Source organism: Pristiophorus japonicus, chromosome 9 (assembly GCF_044704955.1).
Source record: "Pristiophorus japonicus isolate sPriJap1 chromosome 9, sPriJap1.hap1, whole genome shotgun sequence".
Lineage (NCBI taxonomy): Eukaryota > Metazoa > Chordata > Chondrichthyes > Pristiophoridae > Pristiophorus > Pristiophorus japonicus.
The window spans coordinates 224,948,299-224,971,603 of NC_091985.1; the positions used below are offsets into that span (position 1 = coordinate 224,948,299).

A 23,305-nucleotide genomic window follows, 5' to 3' on the forward strand; every position below is an offset into this window, starting at 1 on the left:
GTCGTGGAGTAGGATGGGGTTACCCAGTATCCTCCTACTAGGACTAAGGTTCTGTAAACACAACATGTTTTCCCGGTCATTACCGGTCAGTTAGGGTCTCATGTTATGTATAACATTTTTAACTGTGTCCAATGTTTCCACCGTCCGGTTCCACCTATCACCACACATGCGCACGTGTCCCTTACCATTATTATCTGGTGAGGAGGGCCTATCCATTTTGGTGAGAATCCTGGCTTTTCAGGGTTTATTTTTACCATTACCTTGCTCCCAACCTGCGGTATCTGAGCCTTTTGTTCCAGGGTGCCAGTTTCCAAGTCCTTGATCACTTGCTAATCCCTGGCGTGTGCCTTCAGATCGTGTAATTGTAATTGTTTACATAATTCCATCACAAATCTCCTTACTCGATCCCAGTAGGGTCCAACGTCATCAATTTAATTTCCTCCCTCTCCCCCTTCTGCTTGTAGATGAGGGTGATGATGCCTTTCCTCATCAAGTCTGACATGCTGCCAGCCAGAAGCATACCCGTGTACACTTCCAGCAGGTCTGGACCCATCCAATCCCACAGAGCCGAATACAACTTGACCGGTAAGCCGTCGCTTCTGGGAGTTTTACTCATCTCGAGGGACCAGACAGCCTTTGTCAGCTCATCCAGAGTTAGCAGGTGGTCCAGACTCTCCCGCTCGCTGTCGTCTAAGACCTCCAAGATAGACAACAGGAAAGACTGGGAGGCTGTGCGGTCTGTGGGCTTGACGTCGTACAGCCCGGCATAGAAGGATTTGCTGATCCTCAGCATGTCATGCTGCGAAGACATCACAGAACCGTCTTCTTCCTTTAGGTTGTTGATCACAGAGCTCCCTCTGTGTACCTTTTGGAAGAAGAAACACATCTCATCCTGCTCGACGGAGCGGACTCTGGAGCGGAAGATGACTTTGCAGGACTCTGAGGCAAAGTACGAGGCTTGCTGGCCCTTCACCTCTTGGAGTTCCTCCGTGACATTGACCCCTATCGACTGCAGTAAGAGCAGGTTTTGCAGACTCTTCTGGAGTTGGGACAATTCCCTCTGTCTCCCTCTCGCCTCCTGAACACCTTTGAGGATGAAGAACCTCTTGATATTCATCTTGATTGTTTCCCACCAGTGCATCGGGGAATCACAGAGGGGTTTTATGGTTCTCCAACCTTTGTAATCCCTCTTGAGTTCCTCAACGATTTCCAGGGGCGGCAGTTTCACGTTCAGCTTCCATATCCCCCTGCCAACTTTCTGGTCTTGCTGTGGGTGGCAGTCGGCCATAGGAGGCAGTGGTCGGAGAAGAACACCGGCTTGACATCGGTGGATCTGACCTTGAGCGTGCGGGACACAAACAGGAAGTCTATTCTGGAATGGACGGATCCATCCGGCCTCGACCAGGTCTCTCAGCCTTAGACAGACTCCTGGATGCATAAGCAACTGGTTGCAGTTTCCCGAAATCATTAGCTTGTTGCAATGCACACCCGACGCCATATGATGACGCATCACATGCTCGTACCAAATGCTTACATGGATCATACAACACAAGCAATTTGTTTGAGCAGAACAATTTTCTCGCTTTTACAAAGGCATTTTCTTGGCTTTTGCCCCGAACCCATTCGCCCCCTTTTTGTAGTAAGACATGCAGTGGTTCTAGGGGTGTGCTGAGATCTGGTAAGAAGTTACCAAAGTAGTACAAGAGTCCCGGAAACGACCGCAGCTCCGTTACATTCTGTGGCCTCGGTGCATTCTCGATTGCCTCTGTCTTCGCGTTGGTGGGCCTGATGCCATCACCCGCAACCCTCCTTCCCAAGTACTCCACTTCAGGCGCTAGGAAAACGCACTTCGAACATTTTAACCTGAGCCCCACGCGGTTGAGTCGACTAACAACCTCCTCCACGTTCTGCAGATGCTCGACTGTGTTCTGACCTGTGACCAAGATGTCGACCTGGAAAACCACGGTGGTGCGGAACCGACCAGTAAACTTTCCATGTTTCTCTGGAATATCACCGCCACTGATCGGATTCCAAACGGGCACCTGTTATGAACAAAAAGCCCTTTGTGTGTGTTGATGCAGGTGAGGGCCTTCGATGATTCCTCCAGTTCCTGTGTCATGTAGGCTGAAGTCAGATCCAGCTTCGTGAACGTGTTTCCTCCCGCCAGCGTTGCAAAGAGGTTGTCGGCTTTTGGTAGTGGGTATTGGTCCTGCAGGGAGATTGATAGTTACTTTGTAATCACCACAGATTCTGATGGTGCCATCTCCCTTGAAGACTGAGATGATAGGACTGACCCACTCGCTGAACTCGATCAGTGAAATGATGCCCTCTCGTTGCAGCCGGTCTAGCTCGATCTCTACCCTCTCTCTCATCATGTACGGTACTGCTCTCGCCTTGTGATGGATGGGTCGCGCCCCCGAATTAGGCGGATCTGCACTTTTGCTCCTTGGAATTTCCTGATGCCTGATTCGAACAGCAAAGGAAATTTGTTTAAGACCAGAGCACACGAAGTGTCATCAGCGGGCGATAGCGCTCAGACGTCGTCCCCGTTCCAGTGTATCTTTCCCAGCCAGCTCCTGCTGAGCAGCGTGGGACCATCGCTCGGTACCACCCAGAGTGGTAGTTTGTGCACCGCTCCATCGTAGGAGACCTTTACAGTAGCACTGCCAATTACAGGGATCAGTTCTTTAGTGTAAGTTCTTAGTCTCGTGCGAACTGGAGTTAAGACTGGCCTTGAGGCCTTGTTGCACCACAATGTTTCAAAAGTCTTTTTGCCCATGATGGATTGGCTCACTCCCGTGTTCAGCTCCATTGAAACCGGGAGTCCATTTAGTTCAACATTCAGCATTATCGGGGGACAACACATGGTGAATGTGTGCACCCCATGTACCTCTGCTTCCTCTATCTGAGGCTCTGGGTTGTCGTGATCCTCCGTGGATCTGTCCTTCTCTGCAACGTGGTGGTTTGCAGGTTTAACAGGCTTAGCAGCTCGTCTGCACACTCGTTGGAGGTGTCCCATTGTTCCACAGCCCTTGCAAACGTAGCCTTTGAATCAGCATGAATGGAAATGATGATCACCCCCGCAACGCCAACAAGGTGTTAATGGCCTTGCATTCATCACCCTTGATGGTGCACTCTGAGACATCTGCGGACGTGTAGCTGAAGATATGTGTGACCTGCCCTGTACGTTACGATTCGAAAACATCACTTTGTTCACAGTACTTGTACAGCACTTGTGTGCTGAGAGATTTGCTTAGTATTGTCACTGGTGGCAATGAATGCCTGGGCTATCGCTATGGGCTTATTCAAGGTTGGGATCTCTACAGTCAAAAGTTTGTGAAGTGTGGTTTCATGGCCAATGCCAAGTAGGAAAAAGTCTCTGAGCATGTGCTCCAAGCATCCTTCAAATTTGCAATGTCCTGCAAGGCGTCTTAGCTCGGTGACGTAACTCGCCACTTCCTGGCCTTCAACCTTTTGTAGGTGTAGAACTGGTACCTCGCCATCAGAACGCTTTCCTTCGCGTTCAAACGCTCTCGGACCACTGTGCACAAATTGTCGTACAATTTCTCCGTGGGTTTCACTGGAGTGAGCAGATTCTTCATGAAGCCATACATTGGTGCCCCACAGACGGTGAGGAGGATCGCTCTACATTTGGTAGCCCTCTCTTCTGCATCTAGCTCATTGGCCACGAAGTATTGGTCGAGTCACACCACAAAAGTTTCCCAATCATCTCCCTCCAAAAATTTCTCCAGGATGTCGACTGTTCTCTGCATCTTTGGCTTCGCTATCTGTACCTCGTCGCCAGTTGTTGTGTATGGAGAAAGAGTCAGACTGAACACTGTGAGCTCAACGTAACGTATGACCGTAGTTTTTATTGCAGGTCTCCAGAGTTCCTCTCAAACCAGTGAAGCCTCTTTAAATATCTGTGCTCCCAAGGGATTATGCGATCCCTTGGGACTCCAGAGGATGAGCTGTCTTGTGGCTGTACAGAGTAAATGCAAATATAAATATATAACACTTGCGTTTTGGCCAAAGCCTTCAATCTTTTGTGCCGCCAGTCTGGCAACCCAACCTATCCAATCTCTCCTGATATTCTCCATTCCAGGCAGCATCCTAGTAAATCTCCTCTGCACCCTCTCTAGTTCAATCACGTCCTTCCTATAATATGGCAATCAGAACCGCACGCAGTACTCCAGCTGTAACCTAACCAGTGTATTATACAATTTAAGCTCTTGTTTTCTATGCCTCGGCCAATAAAGGCAAGCATTCCGCATGCCTTCTTAACCACCTTATCCACCTGGCCGGCTACTTTCAGGGATCTATAGATATGCAGTCCAAGGTCCCTTTGTTTATCTACACTTTTAAGTGGCCTTCCACTTAATGTGTATACCCTTTCCTTATTAACCCTCCCAAAGTGCATTATCTCACACTTCTCTGAATTGAATTCCATTTGCCACTGCTCTGCCCACCTGACCAGTAGATTGATATCCTCCTGCAGTTGATGACTTTCCGCTTCATTATCAATCACACAGCCAATTTTAGTATCGTCTGCAAACTTCTTAATCATACTCACTATATTCAAATCTAGATTATTGATTATACCACAAAAAGCAAGGGACCCAGTACTGAGCCCTGTGGAACTCCACTGGAAACATTCTTCCAGTCACAAAAACATCCATCAACCATTACCCTTTGCTTCCTACCTCTGAGCCAATCTTGGATCCAACTTGCCACTTTGCCCTGGATCCCATGGACTTAAACCTTTTTGACCAGTCTACCATGTGGGACCTTATCAAAAGCTTTGCTAAAGTCCATATATACTACATCATTAACACTACCCTCATCGACCCTCCTGGTTACCTCCTCAAAAAATTCAATCAGATTAGTTAAACACGATCTTCCCTTAACAAATCCGTGCTGGCTGTCCCTAATTAATCCTTGTCTTTGCAAATGTAGATTTGTCCTGTCTTTCAGGAGTTTTTCCAATAATTTTCCCACCACTGAGGCTAGGCTGACATGCCTGTAATTACTCGGCATAGCCCTTTCTCTCTTCTTAAGCAAATTAGTGTTAGCACTGTGAGCTCTGGAGTCTGCCTGAAAATGCCTGACATGGTATCAAATTAGATCACATCTATTTCCAACACCAGTTTTCTAATTGGGCCCCTTGGAAACATAGAAACAGAGAAATATAGAAAACAGATGCAGGAGTAGGCCATTTGACCCTTCGAGCCTGAAGCGCCATTGAATAAGATCATGGCTGATCACTCCCTCAGTACCCCTTTCCTGCTTTCTCTCCATACCCCTTGATCCCCTTAGCTGTAAGGGTCATATTTAACTCACTCTTGAATATATCCAATGAACTGGCAAAATAACTCTCTGCGGCAGGGAATTCCACAGGTTGACAACTCTCTGAGTGAAGAAGTTTCTCCTCATCTCAGTCCTAAATGGCCTACCTCTTATCCTAAGACTATGTCCCCTGGTTCTGGACTTCCCAACTTCGGGAACATTCTTCCCACATCTAACCTGTCCAATCCAGTCAGAATCTTATATGTTTCTATGAGATCCCCTCTCATCCTTCTAAATTCCAGTGAATAAAGGCCCAGTTGATCCAGTCTCTGCTCATATGACAGTCCAGCCATCCCGGGAATCAGTCTGGTGAACCTTCGCTGCACTCCCTCAATAGCAAGAACGTCCTTCCTCAGATTAGGAGACCAAAACTGAACACAATATTGCAGGTGAGGCCTCACTAAGGCCCTGTACAACTGCAGTAAGACCTCCCTGCTCCTATACTCAAATCCCCTTGCTATGAAGGCCAACATACCATTTGCCTTCTTCAACGCCTGCTGTACCTGCATGCCAACTTTCAATGGCTGATGAACCTTGACACCCAGGTCTCGTTGCACATCTTCTTTTCCTAATCTGCTGCCATTCAGATAATATTCTGCCTTCGTGATTTTGCCCCCAAAATGGATAACCTCACATTTATCCACATTATGCTGCATCTGCCATGCATTTGCCCACTCACCTAACCTGTCTAAGTCACCCTGAAGCCTCTTAGTGTGCTCCTCACAGCTCACACCGCCACCCAGTTTAGTGTCATCTGAAAACTTGGATATATTACACTCAATTCCTTCATCTAAATCATTAATGTATATTGTAAAGAGCTGGGATCCCAGCACTGAGCCCTGCGGCACTCCACTAGTCACTGCCTTCCATTCTGAAAAGGACTCGTTTATCCCGACTCTCTGCTTCCTGTCTGTCAACCAGTTCTCTATCCACGTCAGTACATTACCTCCAATACCATGCGCTTTGATTTTGCACACCAATCTCTTGTGCGGGACCTTGTCAAAAGCCTTTTGAAAGTCCAAATACACCACATCCACTGAGTGTCCCTTGTTCACTCTGCTAGTTACATCCTCAAAAAATTCCAGAAGATTTGTCAAGCATGATTTCTCTTTTATAAATCCATGCTGACTTGGACCGATCCTGTCACTGCTTTCCAAATGCGTTGCTATTTCATCCTTAATGATTGATTACAACATTTTCCCCACTGCTGATGTCAGGCTAACCAGTCTATAATTACTCGTTTTCTCTCTCCCTCCTTTTTTAAAAAGTGGTGTTATATTAGCTACCCACCAGTCCATAGGAACTGATCCAGAGTCGTTAGACTGTTGGAAAATGATCAACTATCAGGCACCGGGGATTTATTGGCCTTCAATCCCATCAATTTCCCTAACACAATTTCCCGCCTAATAAGGATATCATTCAGTTTCTCCTTCTCACTAGACCCACTGTCCCCTAGTACATTCGAAAGGTTATTTGTGTCTTCCCTCGTGAAGACAGAACTGAAGTATTTGTTAAATTGGTCCGCCATTTCTTTGTTCCCAATTATAAATTCACCTGAATCTGACTGCAAGGGACCTACGTTTGTCTTCACTAATCTTTTTCTCTTCACATATTTATAGAAGCTTTTGCAGTCAGTTTTTATGTTCCCTGAAAGCTTCCTCTCGTACTCTATTTTCCCCCTCTTAATTAAACCCTTATTCCTCCTCTGTTGAATTCTAAATTTCTCCCAGTCCTCAGGTTTGTTGCTTTTTCTAGCCAATGTATATGCCTCTTCCTTGGTTTTAGCACTATCCTTAATTTCCCTTGTTAGCCACAGTTGAGCCACCTTCCCCATTTTATTTTTACTTCAGACAGGGATGTACAATAGCTAAAGTTCATCCATGTGATCTTTAAATGTTTGCCATTGCTTATCCACCGTCAACCCTTTAAATATCCGTTGCCAGTCTATTCTAGCCAATTCACGTCTCATACAGTCTAAGTTACCTTTCCTTATGCTGTGTATCTGTAAAGCATGCACTCCTATGTTCCACCACCATGGAGCTCATCCCCTGAAGTCCCAAGGGATCCCAGCATCCCTTGGGAGCACTGTAAATAAGCCGGCCCCTAAGACCTGTTCCTCACTCTGGAGTGTCTTATTAAAGACTGAGGTCACTGTTACTTTAACCTCCCTCTGTGCAGCCTCATCTGTGTTAGGAACACAATAACTGGCGGCGAGAATACGAATCCAACGCAAAGATGCAGCAAACTGTAGGCATCCTGGAGAAGTTCTCGGAGGGTGAGGACTGGGAAGCCTATGTCGAGCGGCTCGACCAGTACTTTGTAGCCATGGAGCTGGACGGAGAAGGAAGCCCTGCAAAAAGGAGAGCGGTTCTCCTCAGTCTGCGGGGCACCGACCTACAGCCTCTTGAAGAATCTTCTGGCTCCCGTGAAACCCACAGATAAGTCATATGAGGAGCTGCGTACACTGGTTCGGGAGCATCTTAACCCGAGGGAGAGCGTGCTAATGGCGAGGTATCGGTTCTACACGTGCCAGCGATCTGAAGATCAGGAAGTGGCGAGCTACGTTGCCGAGCTAAGGCGACTTGCAGGACAATGTGAGTTTGATGGCTACCTGGAGCAAATGCTCAGAGACTTATTTGTACTGGGCATTGGCCACGAGACTATCCTATGAAAACTTTTGATTGTAGAGACACTGACCCTCAGTAAGGCCATTGCGATAGCACAGGCATTTATGTCCACCAGTGATAACAGCAAACAAATCTCTCAGCACACAAGTGCTAGCAATGTTTATAAATTAACTGGAACTGTGTTTGCAAGCAGAAATATGCAGGGCAGAACCCACGAGTCTGCAACTGCCAGCAGGCCTCAGGTGGCCCAGATGACTCAGAGTCCCCAACAAAGGATGAATGCAAGGCAATTCACACCTTGTTGGCGTTGTGGAGGCTTGAATTCAGCCTATTCATGAAGCTTCAAAGGTTATGTTTGCAAGAGCTGTGAAACAATGGGGCACCTCCAATGAGCTTGCAAACGAGCTGCAAGCTCTGAAAAACCTGCTAACCACCTCGTGGCAGAGGAAGATCGGTCCATGGTGGATCAAAGCAACTGCGCGCCTCAGAGAGAGGCGGCAGATGCTGAAGTACACGGGGTGCACACATTTTCGACGAAATGTCTACCTATAATGCTAAACGTAAAATTCAATGGCTTACCTGTAGCCATGGAATAGGACACTGGTGCAAGCCAATCAATCATGAGTAAAAAGATGTTTGAGAGACTGTGGTGCAACAAGGCATTCAGACCAGCCCTGAGCCTCATCCACACAAAACTGAGAACGTACACCAAAGAGCTTATCACCTGTCCTGGGCAGCGCCATGGCCAAGGTCACCTACGAGGGCACTGCCACTCTGGATTGTCCCGGGCGATGGCTCCACACTGCTTGGAAGGAGCTGGCTGGGCAAAATCCGCTGGAACTGGGATGACATCCGAACGCTATCACATGTTGATGAGGCGTAATGTACCCAGGTTCTGAACAAATTTCCTTCCCTTTTTGAGCCAGGTATTGGAAACTTTTCTGGGGCGAAGGTGCGGATCCACTTGGTCCCAGAGGCACGACCCATTCACCACAAGGTGAGAGCGGAACCTCACATGATGAGGGAGAGAGTGGAAATTGAGCTGGACAGGCTGCAATGCGAGGGCATCATCTCCCCAGTGGAATTCAGTGAGTGGGCCAGCCTGGTTGTTCCAGTACTCAAAAGTGATGGCACGGTCAGGATTTGCGGCGATTATAAAGTAACTATTAATCGTTTCTCGCTACAGGACCAATACCCACTACCTAAGGCAGATGACCTATTTGCGACGCTGGCAGGAGGCAAGACGTTCACCAAGCTCGACCTGACTTCAGCCTACATGATGCAGGAGCTGGAGGAGTCTTCAAAGGGCTTCACCTGCATCAACACGCACAAGGGACTATTCATCTACAACAGATGCCCGTTTGGAATTCAGTCGGCTGCAGCGATCTTCCAGAGAAACATGGAGAGCCTACTCAAGTCGGTACCACACATGGTGGTCTTTCAGGATGACATATTGGTCATGGGTCGGGACACCGCCAAGCACCTACAAAACCTGGAGGAGGTCCTCCAGCGACTGGATCGCAACGGGCTGCAGCTGAAGAGGTTGAAATGCTTCTTCATAGCAACACAAATGGAGTTTTTGGGGAGAAAGATCGCGGCGGATGGCATTCGGCCCACAAACGCCAAGACAGAGGCTATCAGGAATGCACCCAGGCCACAGAACATCACGGAGCTGCGATCGTTCCTGGGACTCCTCAACTATTTTGGTAACTTCCTACCAGGGTTAAGCACCCTTTTAGAGCCCCTACATGTGTTATTGCGCAAAGGTGAGAACTGGGTATGGGGAAAAAAAACAAGTAATTGCTTTTGAGAAAGCCAGAAACATTTTATGCTCCAACAAGATGCTTGTATTGTATAACCCGTGTAAAAGACTTGTGCTAGCATGTGACGCGTCGTCGTATGGAGTCGGGTGTGTATTACAACAAGCTAACGTTGAGGGGAAGTTGCAAGCTGTCGCCTATGCTTCCAGGAGCTTGTCTATGGCCGAGAGGGCCTACAGCATTATTGAGAAAGAGGCATTAGCATGTGTGTTCAGGGTAAAGAAAATGCATCAGTACCTGTTTTGCCTCAAATTTGAGCTGGAAACCGATCACAAGCCCCTCACATCCCTGTTCTCTGAAAACTAGGGGATAAATACTCATGCCTCAGCCCACATACAAAGGTGGGCACTCGCACTATCAGCATATAACTATACCATCCGCCACAGGCCAGGCACCGAGAACTGTGCGAATGCTCTCAGTTGGCTACCATTGCCCACCACGGGGGTGGAAATGGTGCAGCCTGCAAACTTGTTGATGGTGGCACAGCCCGCAGACTTGTTGATGGTCATGGAAGCGTTTTAAAATGAAAATCACCTGTAATGGCCTGCCAGATTAGGACTTGGACCAGCCAAGATCCTCTGCTGTCCCTAGTAAAAAACTGTTTACTGCATGGGAGCTGGGCCAGCATCCCAGGTGAAATGCAAGAGCCAATCAAGCCGTTCCAGCGGCGAAAGGATGAGCTGTCCATTCAGGCAGGCTGCCTGTTGCAGGGTAACTGAGTAGTGCTGCCAAAAAAGGGTAGGCAGACATTCATCTCGGATCTCCACAGCACACACCCGGGTATAGTAATGATGAAAGCGATAGCCAGGTCCCACGTGTGGTGGCCCGGTATCGACTCTGACTTAGAGTCCTGTGTATGGCAATGCAGCATATGTGCTCAGTTGAGCAACGTGCCCAGAGAGGCACCACTAGGTTTGTGGTTCTGGCCCTCCAGACCATGGTCGAGGATCCATTTCTCGGTAAAATGTTCCTGGTGGTGGTGGATGCTTTTTCAAAATGGATTGAATGTGAAATAATGTCGGGAAGCACCACCACCACCATCATTGAAAGACTGAGGGTCATGTTTGCCACCCACGGCCTGCCTGACATACTGGTCAGTGACAACGGGCCATGTTTTACCAGTGCCGAATTTAAAGAATTCATGACCCGCAATGGGATCAAACATGTCACCTCGGCTCCGTTTAAACCAGCCTCCAATGGGCAGGCAGAGCGGGCAGTACAAACCATCAAACAGAGCCTTAAATGAGTAACAGAAGGCTCACTCCAAACCCGCCTATCCTGAATACTGCTCAGCTACCGCACGAGACCCCACTTGCTCACAGGGGTGCCCCCGGCTGAGCTACTCATGAAAAGGACACTTAAAACCAGACTCTCGCTGGTTCACCCCAACCTGCATGATCAGGTAGAGAGCTGGCGGCAGCAACAAAATGTAAACAATGGTCACACCACTGTGTCACGGGAAATTGATCTGAATGACCCTGTGTATGTGCTAAACTATGGACATGGTCCCAAGTGGATCGCGGGCACGGTGATAGCTATGAAGGGAGTAGGGTGTTTGTAGTCAAACTAGACAATGGACAAATTTTCAGAAAGCACCTGGACCAAACGTGGCTGCAGTTCACAGACTGTCCTGAACAACCCACAGCAGACATCAACTTTTTCGAGCCCACAACACACACCCAACAGATCAACGACACCACGCTGGACCAGGAAATCGAACCCATCACGCCCAACAGCCCAGCAAGGCCAGGCTCACCTAGCAGCCCTGCAGGGCCAACAATCTGCCAGCCCAGCGAGGGCACAGCCAACACACCAGAACAGACATTTATACCGAGGCAGTCCACCAGGGAAAGAAAGGCTAAGCATGGGCAAGGAAATCTCCTACTGATTACTACCTACCGCTCTCCCTCAGCTGGTGAATCAGTACCCCACTATGTTGAACATCACTTGAAAGAAGCACTGAGAGTAGCAAGGATTGATTGAGTCCTGAAGGACATAGCTGCCAGATTGGGCCTGTGACACAATCATCACAGCCCCAGGAGATAGATGCAGGGGTTTCTCAAGGCAGTGCCCTAGGCCCAATCATCTTGAGCTGCTTCATCAATGACCTTCCCTATGACCATCATAAGATCAGAAGTGGGAATGTTTGCTGATGACTGCACAGTGTTCAATGGCATTCGCAACTATTCCGATAATGAAGCAGTCCATACCCACATGCAGCAAGATCTGGATGAGATTCAGGCTTGGGCTGATAAGTGGCAAGTAACATTCACGCCACACAAGTGCTATCTCCAACAAGCCAGAGTCTAACCATCATCCCATGACATTCAATGGCATTACCATCGCCGAATTCTCCACCATAAGCATCCTAGGAGTCCATGGACCAGCCAAATAAATAATGTGGGCAACAAGAGCCGGTCAGAGGCTGGGCATTCTGTGGCAAGTGTCTCACCTCCTGACTTCCCAAAGCCTTTACACCATCTACAAGGCACAAGTCAGGAGTGTGATGGAATGCTCTCCACTTGCCTGGATGAGTGCAGCTGCAACAACACTCAAGAAGCTCGACACTATCCAGGGCAAAGCAGCCTGTTTGACCGGCATCCCATCCACCACCTTAAACATTCACTCCCTCCATCACCGACATACTGTGGCTGTCATGTGTACCATCTACAAGATGCACTGCAGCAATTCACCAAGGCTTCTTTGGCAGCACCTCCCAAACCCACAACCTCTACCACCTAGAAGGGCAAGGTCAGTAGGCAATTGGGAACACCATTACCTCCAAGTACCCCTCCAAGTAACACACCATCCTGACTTGGAAATATATCGCCATTCCTTCATCGGCGCTGGGTCAAAATCATGTAACTCCCTCCCTAACAATACTATAGGAGTTCCTTCACTACCTGCAATGGCACCAGCGACCTGAAAGACTTGCACGGGATTTGGATCAGCAAGCGCCAGATCCAGGTAACCATGAAGGTGGATGCCAGCAAAACCATCCTGCACCCCCCCTCCAGCTTTGCCATCAGAGGAGGTCGGGGCTACATGGTGTATGCTGGCCAACCCAACGTGTGCTGGACCTGCAGGAGGGCAGGCCATGTGGCAGCAAGCTGCAAAACTCTCATCTGCCGAAACTGCAAGAACAAAGGCCACCAGACAAAGGACTGTAAGGATACCAAGTGCTGCAACCTCTGTGGTCTGGCTGGGCACCTTTACAAAAACTGCCCCAAACACAGCTTCAGCTATGCGCAGGCAGCAAAGAACATTGCACCAGAGGAGGAGGAAGCTGAGGAACACAATGTTCCAGAGGAGACCTACACCCTCCCCCCGACCAGTGCCCTGAGCAAAGAAGCAATCGCCCTCGTGGACTCGGAACAAGTCAGGGAGGAAGACAAGCCTGCTACGACGAGCTGCGAGACACCAGCACCCAGCAGTGAAGCTCTCCCCCAGCGCACCGAGTCCAGGAATGAGGAGACAGCAGATGATGAAGCGGGATGGGAGACCGTCAAGAAAAAAGCCCGCTCGTGTAAGGAGAACAGGCAAGCAAGGGCCCCTGCGGAAATGAAAGGGAAGAGGCGGCTAACGTCCACAACAGACAGCAGCGACGGCAGCTCGTCTGATGATGAAAGGCGAGACAAAGCCCCTCACTACCGCCACCAGAACAAGAGGCAATACGCCAACCCACAGCCACAGGCGACCGGGAGCAGTGAAGTGACCAGCACAGCCCCGCTCCGGAAACCCGGGAGCAGCGAAGCACCCAGCGCACACGAGCTCCGGAACACCGGGAGCAAAGAAGCGACCAACACAGACCAGCTCCGGGACAACGGGATCAGTGAAGTGCCCAGCACACCCCACCTCCGGAATACCGGGAGCGACGCAGCGATCGCAGCACACCAGCTCGAGATCGCTGCGACTGATGAAAAGAGGGAACCACCAACACCCGGCGAGGACAGTGCAGAGGACATATCGGACTTTCTGACAACACTGCACCAGTCCCCGGGTCGAAACACTCCCACGGTAGAGGACGACCAGTGCAAGGAAATGTATCGAACGGAACTGCCGTCAGCACCCAAATGTATTGTATGGGATTGCTGACCGCAGCTAAATGTACTGAACTGCTTTTGAATGCACTGTACAAATTTTTATATGAATAAAGTATATTTTGAAATTAAAAAAAATAATTCAGACCAATACATTTTTTTTTATTTCAAAATATATTTTATTCATAAAAAAATCTGTACAGTACATTCAAAGGCAGTTCAATACATTTAGCTGCGGTCAGAAATCCCATACACTATTATTTGGGTGCTGCCGGCAGTTACGTTCGTTACATTTCCTTGCTTTCCAGTTCAAGTGCAATTCGGTCCAATACGGGATACATTGTAGTACATTCAAACAAATTACATTTCATGTCACTATACAGTACACGGAATGGGTGACGGTACATTTACATTTTTCTTTTCAACATGCATTTCGCAACAAACCTTGCATTGTACCTGGCACTACATAGGTGTTTACAGATCATGGCGCTCCATGTACACAAAAAGTAAATTACAAATACAGCCCGAGGGGAGTTTTATACTGATTCCTACCCCCGGGTTTTCCGTGGCAGAAGAGCTTTAAACTTCCCCACCGTGCTTTTGCGGCGACTGCACCAATTTTAAGTGCGTCCCTCAGCACGTAATCCTGGATCTTGGATTGCGCCAGTCTGCAACACGCAGACGTGGACATCTCCTTGCTCTGGAAAACCAGCAAGTTTCGGCAAGACCAGAGAGCGTCTTTGACCGAGTTGATGGCCCTCCAGCAGCAGGTGATGTCTGTCTCGGTGTGTGTCCCTGGGAACAGCCCGTAGAACACAGAGTCCTGTGTTATGGAGCTGCTCGGGATGAACCTCGACAGCAACCACTGCATCTCTTTCCAGACCTGCCTTGCGAAGGCGCAATCCTGAAGGAGATGGGTGACAGTCTCGTCCGCCCCGAAGCCGGCCCGGGGGCAGAGTGCCGTGCTGCTGAGGCGTCGGCTGTGCATGAACGCTCTGACGGGTAGGACCCTCCTCACCGCCAACCAAGCTACGTCTTGGTGCTTGTGTGAAAGCTCTGGCAATCAAGTTCGACAGTCCGCTCAGGGGACCACCCGACAGGGTCCACCATCTCCTTCTTTCGTAGGGCGTCCAGGACCTTACGTGCTGACCACTGTTTTATAGCCTTGTGGTCAAAGGGGTTTTTTGTGAAAAACTTTTCCACGAAGGACAGGTGGACAGGCATGGTCCAACTGGTGGGGGTGTTTCGCGGCAGCATGGCCAGACCCATCCTTCGCAACACCGGGGACAGGTAGAACCTCAGCATGTAGTGACACTTGGTGTTTGCGTACTGGGGGGCTGTGCACAGCTTGATGCAGCCGCACACAAAGGTGGCCCTCAGGATGAGGGCCACATTCGGAACATCCTTTCCACCACTGTCCAGAGATTTGTACATTGTGTCTCTGCGGACACGGTCCATTTTGGACCTCCAGACAAAGTGGAAGATGGCCCGGGTGACTGCCGCGGCACAGGAGCGAGAGATGGGCCAGACCTGTGCCACGTGCAGCAAACCCGAGAGCACCTCACTTTGATGACCAGGGTCTTTCCTGCCATGGAGAGGAAGCGCATCTTCCCCCATCCCAGTTTTTGTTTGACCTTGGCGATATGCTCGTCCCAGTTTTTGGCGCACGCCCCGTCCGCTCCGAACCATATTCCCAACACCTTCAGGAAACCTGGCTTGACAGTGAAGGGAATGGAGGCTCGGTCGGCCCAGTTGCCAAAGAGCATGGCCTCGCTCTTGGTGCGATTGACCTTTGCTCCCGAGGCCAGTTCAAACTGGTCGCAGATTGTGAGCAAAAAACGGCGACGTCGTCCATGTACAGGGAGGTCTTGACCTGAGCACCTCTGCTGCCTGGGATTGTCACCCCTCTAATGCATCCTTCCTGATGAACCCGGCAAAGGGCTCGATACAACACACAAACAAGACAGACGAGAGAGGACAGCCTTGCCTGACTGAAGATCTGATCGGAAAGCTTTCAGTTTCCCACCCGTTGATTAGAACTGTGCTACTGATGTCTCTGTAGAGCAGTTTGACCCAATTGCGGATACCCTCCCCAAACCCCATCTTGGAGAGCATGTCCATCAGGTACGTGTGCGATATCCTGTCAAAGGCCTTCTCCTGGTCTAAGCTGATTAAGCAGGTGCCCACCCTCCTGTCCCGCATGTAGGCGATCGTATCCCTGAGTAGCGCCAGGCTATCAGAGATCTTCCTGCTGGGGACAGCGCAGGTCTGGTCCGGGTGAATCACCAGCTCAAGAGCAGACTTGACCCTGTTGGCGATGACCTTTGCCAGGATCTTGTAGTCCACATTGAGCAGCGAAATGGGCCGCCAGTTTTTGATTTCCTCCCTCTCCCCCTTCTGCTTGTAGATGAGGGTGATGATGCCTTTCCTCATTGATTCTGACATACTGCCAGCCAGAAGCATACCCTCGTACACTTCCAGCAGGTCTGGGCCCATCCAGTCCCACAGAGCCGAGTACAACTCAACCGGTAAGCCGTCGCTTCCGGGAGTTTTACTCATTGCACGGGACCGGACGGCCTTTGTCATCTCATCCAGAGTTAGCGGGTGGTCCAGACTAACCACTCGCTTCGTTTAGTACCTCCGAGATAGACGACAGGAATGACTGGGAGGTCGCGCGGTCTGTGGGCTTGACGTCGTACAGCCTGGCATAGAAGGATTTGCTGATCCTCAGCATGTCAGGCTGCGAAAACGTCACAGAACCGTCTTCTCCCTTTAGGCTGGTGATCACAGAGCTCCCCCTGTGTACCTTTTGGAAGAAGAAGCGCGAACATGTCTCATCCTGCTCGACGGAGCGGACTCTGGAGCGGAAAATGATTTTGGAGGACTCTGAGGCAAAGAGCAAGGCTTGCTGGCCCTTCACCTCTTCGAGTTCCTCCACGACATCGACCCCCATCGACTGCAACAGGAGCAGGTTTTGCATGCTCTTCTGGAGTTGGGACAATTCCCTCTGTCTCCCTCTTGCCTCCTGAACACCTTTGAGGATGAAGAACCGCTTGATGTTTGTCTTGATTGTTTCCCACCAGTGCATCGGGGAATCGCAGAGGGGCTTTACGGTTCTCCAACCTTTGTAATCCCTCTTGAGTTCCTCCACATTTTCCGGAGTCAACAGTTTCACGTTCAGCTTCCATATCCTCTGCCAACTTTCTGGTTTTCCTGTGGGCAACAGTCGGCCAGTAGGAGGCAGTGGTCAGAGAAGAACACCGGCGTGACGTCGGTGGATCTGACCTTGAGCGTGTGGGACACAAACAGGAAGTCTATTCTGGAACGGACGGGCCCGTCTGGTCTCGGCCAGGTGTATCTGTGCGGTGCTCCGTCTGCAGGGTTGCTGAAGATGTCGCACAGCTTGGTGTCTTTTACCGCGTCCATCAGGAGTTTGGACGTGGTGTCCAGTTTGCTGTCGGCTCTGCTGGATCGTCCAACCACATCAATGATGCAGTTGCAGTCACCGCCCAGAATGACCGGCCTGGACGTCACTAGCAGCAGTGGGAGCGGCTGGAAGAGGGCCAGCCACTCGCTTCTGAGAGGCGAGGCATACACGTTAATTAGCCTTAAAGGGAAATTTTTGTACATTACATCTACTACGAGGAGGCGGACGCCCACCACCTCCTTAACTTCAGTGATGGTGAAGTGGCCTCCCCGCAGCAGAATGCCTAGGCCGGAAGACCAGCAGTCGTTGCCTCCTGACCATATGGATGGTCCATGGGCCCACCATCGTGACCACTGCCGGTAACTGCTGAAGTGCAGCAGCCCCCACTCCTGCAAGAACAGCAGGTCCGCTTTGACCTTCCCGAGGTGGAAACACATCGTGTAGTGGATTTTACGCTACGCACGTTAATAGTAGCAATTTTAAAATCCATTTTAAAGTTACTGTTTACAGTTACAAACATTACACTTCAAGTAAATCGTCCTTTAAGTCCGAGGTCTGCCCAGTGGCCAGTTCCGGCATGCATAGGTTTAAACTATAAAAGTCTACTTCACCTGGGCTGGCGTGGTCATCATCCTCTACCGTGGGAGTGTTTCGACCCGGGGACTGGTGCAGTGTTGTCAGAAAGTCCGATATGTCCTCTGCACTGTCCTCGCCGGGTGTTGGTGGTTCCCTCTTTTCATCAGTCGCAGCGATCTCGAGCTGGTGTGCTTCGATCGCTGCGTCGCTCCCGGTATTCCAGAGGTGGGGTGTGCTGGGCACTTCACTGCTCCCGTTATCCCGGAGCTGGTCTATGTTGGTCGCTTCTTTGCTCCCGGTGTTCCGGAGCTCGTGTGCGCTGGGTGCTTCGCTGCTCCCGGGTTTCCGGAGCGGGGCTGTGCTGGTCACTTCACTGCTCCCGGTCGCCTGTGGCTGTGGGTTGGCGTATTGCCTCTTGTTCTGGTGGCGGTAGTGAGGGGCTTTGTCTCGCCTTTCATCATCAGACGAGCTGCCGTCGCTGCTGTCTGTTGTGGACGTTAGCTGCCTCGTCCCTTTCGTTTCCGCAGGGGCCCTTGCTTGCCTGTTCTCCTTACGCTTGTAGGCTTTTTTCTTGACGGTCTCCCATCCCGCTTCATCATCTGCTGTCTCCTCATTCCTGGACTCGGTGCGCTGGGGGAGAGCTTCACTGCTGGGTGCTGGTGTCTCGCAGCTCACCGTAGCAGGCTTCTCTTCCTCTCTGACTTGTTCCGAGTCCACGAGGGCGATTGCTTCTTTGCTCAGGGCACTGTCGGAGGGAGGGTGTAGGTCTCCTCTGGAACATTGTGTTCCTCAGCTTCCTCCTCCTCTGGTGCAATGTTCTTTGCTGCCTGCGCATAGCTGAAGCTGTGTTTGGGGCAGTTTTTGTAAAGGTGCCCAGCCAAACCACAGAGGTTGCAGCACTTGGTCTCCTTACAGTCCTTTGTCTGGTGGCCTTCGTTCTTGCAGTTTCGGCAGATGACAGTTTTGCAGCTTGCCGCCACATGGCCTGCCTTCCCGCAGGTCCAGCACACGTTGGGTTGGCCAGCATACACCATGTAGCCCCGACCTCCTCCGATGGCCAAGCTGGAGGTGGGGTGCAGGATGGTTCCGCTGGCATCCACCTTCATGGTGACCTGGATCTGGCGCTTGCTGGTCCAAATCCCGTGCAAGTCTTTCAAGTCGCTGCTGTTTCCTGCCCCATCGACATACCTGGCGAGGAAAGTCAGCACATCGATGACCGGGATGTGGGGTTGTACATCTACACTGTGATAGTACGTCTTCTCTGTGACGGGAGGGTGAACAATGGCTCCCAAGTTAGCACTGAGCGCAGCGGTTCACTGGCCTCTTTCAAACCCTTCAGGAACTTCAGGCATAGGGTGACGGTTCTGAAGGTCACATCAAAGAAACCTCTCTTCGGGAGGTCCTGCAAGGCGAAGATGTCGGCGACTTTCATGCCACATGTTCCCAGCAGGATTTTCTTCACGAACAGGTCCCGGTTGATCATTGTCTGTCCTTCCACTTTCTTCACCGACACTCGGATGGTGTTTCGGACGCCCTGGTTCGCCGCGCGGTTGGCCACCATCCGGGTTGCAGATTCCTCCTTTCGATGTGTATTTTGGCCGAAGCCTTCAATCTGTTGTGGTGCCAGTCCGGCACCTTGTCGGGCCTCCGGGCCCGCCCACTGGTCGGTCGACATGCAGATTTTCCTCTTCTCTCCAACTGCCGCTTGGCCCAAGCCAGAAGGCCAGAGCCAGCAAACCCGGAGAGAGAAAAAAAACGAGTTTCTGCAATCAGTCAATTTGCATATGAATGCCCATTCAACAGATACTACACTTGATCTTAGCCAAAAGGCCGAGAGCCAGCAGGGGGTGCCTTTGAGCGGGCCAATGCATGAAAAGAGCCAGCACTCTCTTTCAGGCAAAACCTCAGGCCCTGGGGCTATATCGGCCTTCAATCCCATCAATTTCCCGAACACAATTTCGTGACCAATAAGGATTTCCTTCAGTCCATCCTTCTCGCCGGACCCTCGGTCCCCTAGTATTTCTGGAAGGTTCTTTGTGTCTTCCTTAGTGAAGACAGAACCAAACATTTGTTCAATTGGTCCGCCATTTCTTTGTTCCCCTTTATAAATTCACATGATTCTGACTGCAAGGGACCTACATTTGTCTTCACTAATCGTTTTCTCTTCACATATCTATAGAAGCTTTTGGAGTCTGTTTTTATGTTCCCTGCAAGCTTGGTAATCCTGCAGCTACAGGTTGTTGCTTAGTGGAGTAATACGTCATTGGTCGTTGCCTGTCCCCATGTTGCTGGGTCACCACTGCATTATAATGGTTTTTGCTGTGGTGATTATAAATGTGGAAGGGCTTATTCAGGTCCGGTACTCCCAGGGCAGGGGTGCTCATAAGGGCCTGTTTCAGCTGTTGAAATGCTGCTTCTTGTTCAGAGCCCCAGTCTACCGGCTCTTGGGCGGGCTTTCCCCCTTTTACCAAACCTTGTACGGGCTGAGCCATTTCTGCGTATCCTGGGATAAAGTTTCGACAGTAATTAAACAGTCCTAATACCTGTCTGACTCCCTTTACAGTCCCTGGCTTTGGCATCGTCCTAATGGCCTCCTTCCTATCCTCGGGCATCTGCCTTTTCCCTTGTGTTACTACGTACCCTAGGTACGTGACTTGGCCCTTCCCTATCTGGGTCTTTTTTGGGTTAGCTTTCAGCCCTGCCCGTTGTAGGGCCCCAAGCACCGTGGTCAATGCCAGCACGTGCTGTTTCTCCGTGGCGGACGCTATAAGAATGTTGTCCATATATTGCAAGAGGGCACTTCCTTCCCCTACATCGATTGGCTCCAGGACCCCAGCCAGCGTCCAGTGGAATATACTCGGGCTGTTGGGGCACTCGAGTCCATGTATACTGCTTTCCTCTTACAGTGAAGGCGAACTTCCCTTGTGAATCCTCATCTAAAGGTATGGCCCAAAATCCATTTGCTATATCCAATGCGGTGAATATTTTATGTTCCGGGCCCAGGCCATTGAAAATCGTTGTCGGGCTGGCCACAACCGGGTGTTCCCGGGGTGAACTTTATTTAAGGCGGTATAATCTATAGTCAGCCTACATGAGGCATCTGGTTTCTTTACCGGGCCATATTGGTGAGTTGGTCGTAACTATTTGCCTCACCACCCCTTGCCTTTCCAATTCGTTCACTATCTGAAGGAGAACTGCTTCAGCGAGTAGTGCCGGTGGACTTTATGTTCTGGGCCTGGGATCTTGACTGGCTCGGGCCCTACCAACCCGCAGTCCTGTTTGTGTTGGGCCCATAGGGCAGGGTACAACTGACATATACTTCCCCAGGCACCCTTTGTTTCCCACTCGGGATCTATTGGACGGATCCCAGCCACCCGCTGCTGCTGATGGCCCGGGTGGTTAACTTTACACTGAGTTTGGTGCTTGTCTCCCCAGACAACTTGGTTCCACTGGGGGTCTCTTAGTACCCCAATTTCCCTTAATGTTTTTATTCCTAATATAGTGCCTTCAAGATTGGGGCAGCACCAATACTGGGTGGGTAGTATTATCCCCTGTACTTCCAATAGTACAATTTCACTTAAAGTTGTGTTTCTGTTACCTCTTCCCACTCCTTGTATGCTGATCGTTTCCTTGATAGGGGTTAAGTCTAGATTAGTTATGGATATTGACGCTCCCGTGTCTATCAGCATCTCACACTGCCGGCCCCCTAACACTGCACTAACAAACATTCTTGGGTCCTCTCTTTGTGGTCTCACATCTTCACCGGGGGCCGCTAACCCCTATTGGGTGGCTGCCAACCATAGCATAGTTATGACGTCCTCGTTAGAAAGCGTCTCTTGCAGTGGGGGATGGCCGCGGAGTCCGTTGAGCTTCTCTAAGGAGCGATACCACTTCTCTCCTGGTCACTGGTGGTTCTTCTCCTGGGACTCCTCTAATCTGTCCGGGTCCCTGTCGTTCCACCCCTCCCCCCTTAGCCCAGCATTTCCTTGCTGTATGGCCTAGTTTGTCACAGTTCTGGCACTTCGGCCTTAATTGCCCACCCCTCCCTTGAGCCCCTTTTTTTTCTGTTGGCACTCTCCACTAAAGTGGCCTTCTTTTCCACAATTAAAACAAGTCAAGGGGGCTGTGCGTAATTTTCCTTCCTCTCTCGTTCCTTCCACAGCTGCTGCCGCTGCGGCCACGTGCGCTTCGATCGCAGCTGCTGCCCTTTTCTGAGTAGCATCCAGCTCAGACGCCCATCTGGACAAGTCGTGCACAGTTTTGCACAGTGACTAGCTCTGTTTTTAACACGTCTTGGTGTGCAGTACTCAGCCTGTCTTAGTATATTTTTCGGGATGCTTGATTATCCCTGGTGGGATTTAGTATTCCCGAATACGCTTGGAAGCTCAACCATTTCCGCTCTGCATAGTCATGTGCGGAATCCCCCTTGTTTTGAGTGACCCCCATGATTATTCGCCATTTTATGGGTATTGCTCCTGCTACCCGAGTTACGTCGGCTTGAAACGCCTGATATTCTGCCTCCGACAGCCCCCACTGTTGCGCAATCATCGCACACCAAGTGCCGTCCCTGTATCGTTGCCCCAACTGTTGCCACATTTCTTCAGTCATTTTTGTTTACTAACGCTTCCACATCTCGGTTGTGAAGGCTGTGGCATATTCTTGTTTCTCATATTTTCTGCCAAAACTCTTCAGTACTTCGTGTCCTCTCTAACTTGGTTAACATTTGTAATAACTTCAATGTGTTCCCGGGTGTCAGTGACACATAGGTGGTTTTTATCCGAGGCGCCACGGTGGGTATTGCGGGCACGCCCAAATTGCCTCCGGCAGTCAGTACCGCTGGGACAGCTGGGGTGCGGGTACAGATTCTACCTTGATCGGGGCTGCCCGTACCTTCTGGTATGTGGGAGGCCCACCTTCTCTTCCCCAATCGTCATAGTCTGGATTATATTTGCGAGCCTCATCGACCAACACATCCCACTCTGGTCTACCACTATTGTCTATTTCCAGTGGGGGATATATTTGTACCGGTGCAGGCAGTGGGCTAGGTGGTGCTGTAGGTCGCCCAGTTACGGCTGCACATTTTGTACCATTCCTATTGTTTACTTCTGCTTCTTCCATCTTTTTTATTTTAGCTTTTAATTCCTGTATTATCTGATCCTTTCTTTCCATCTCTTTATTTTGTTCTGGTAGCAGGCTAATACTACCATATGAGTCCGGTCCTCTTTATTTCTTGGCTGGCACTCCCACCATTTTGCCTGGTTCTCTGGTGGGTCATGTGCTTGCTATCCCTTTTTCTTCATTCCCTCAATTAGTTTCATGCTTTTATCTGCTCGCATTTTCTCTATAGATCCCTCCGGTCTCCAGTCATATGCGCCGGCCATTTCTAAGATCGCTAAGGGGCTACCTTTCCCTTAGTTGGCTACTCTTGTACCTCCATCACGTCTCCTGACCGATACTTGTTTGTTAGTA

At 50.2% G+C, this 23,305-nt stretch overlaps 1 pseudogene; it reads right to left on the reverse strand.

Annotated features, from left to right (window-relative positions):
* Positions 1-19,535: 19,535 nt before the first annotated feature.
* On the reverse strand, positions 19,536-19,678 carry LOC139274403 (U2 spliceosomal RNA; annotated as a pseudogene).
* Between the last annotated feature and the right edge of the window lie 3,627 nt (positions 19,679-23,305).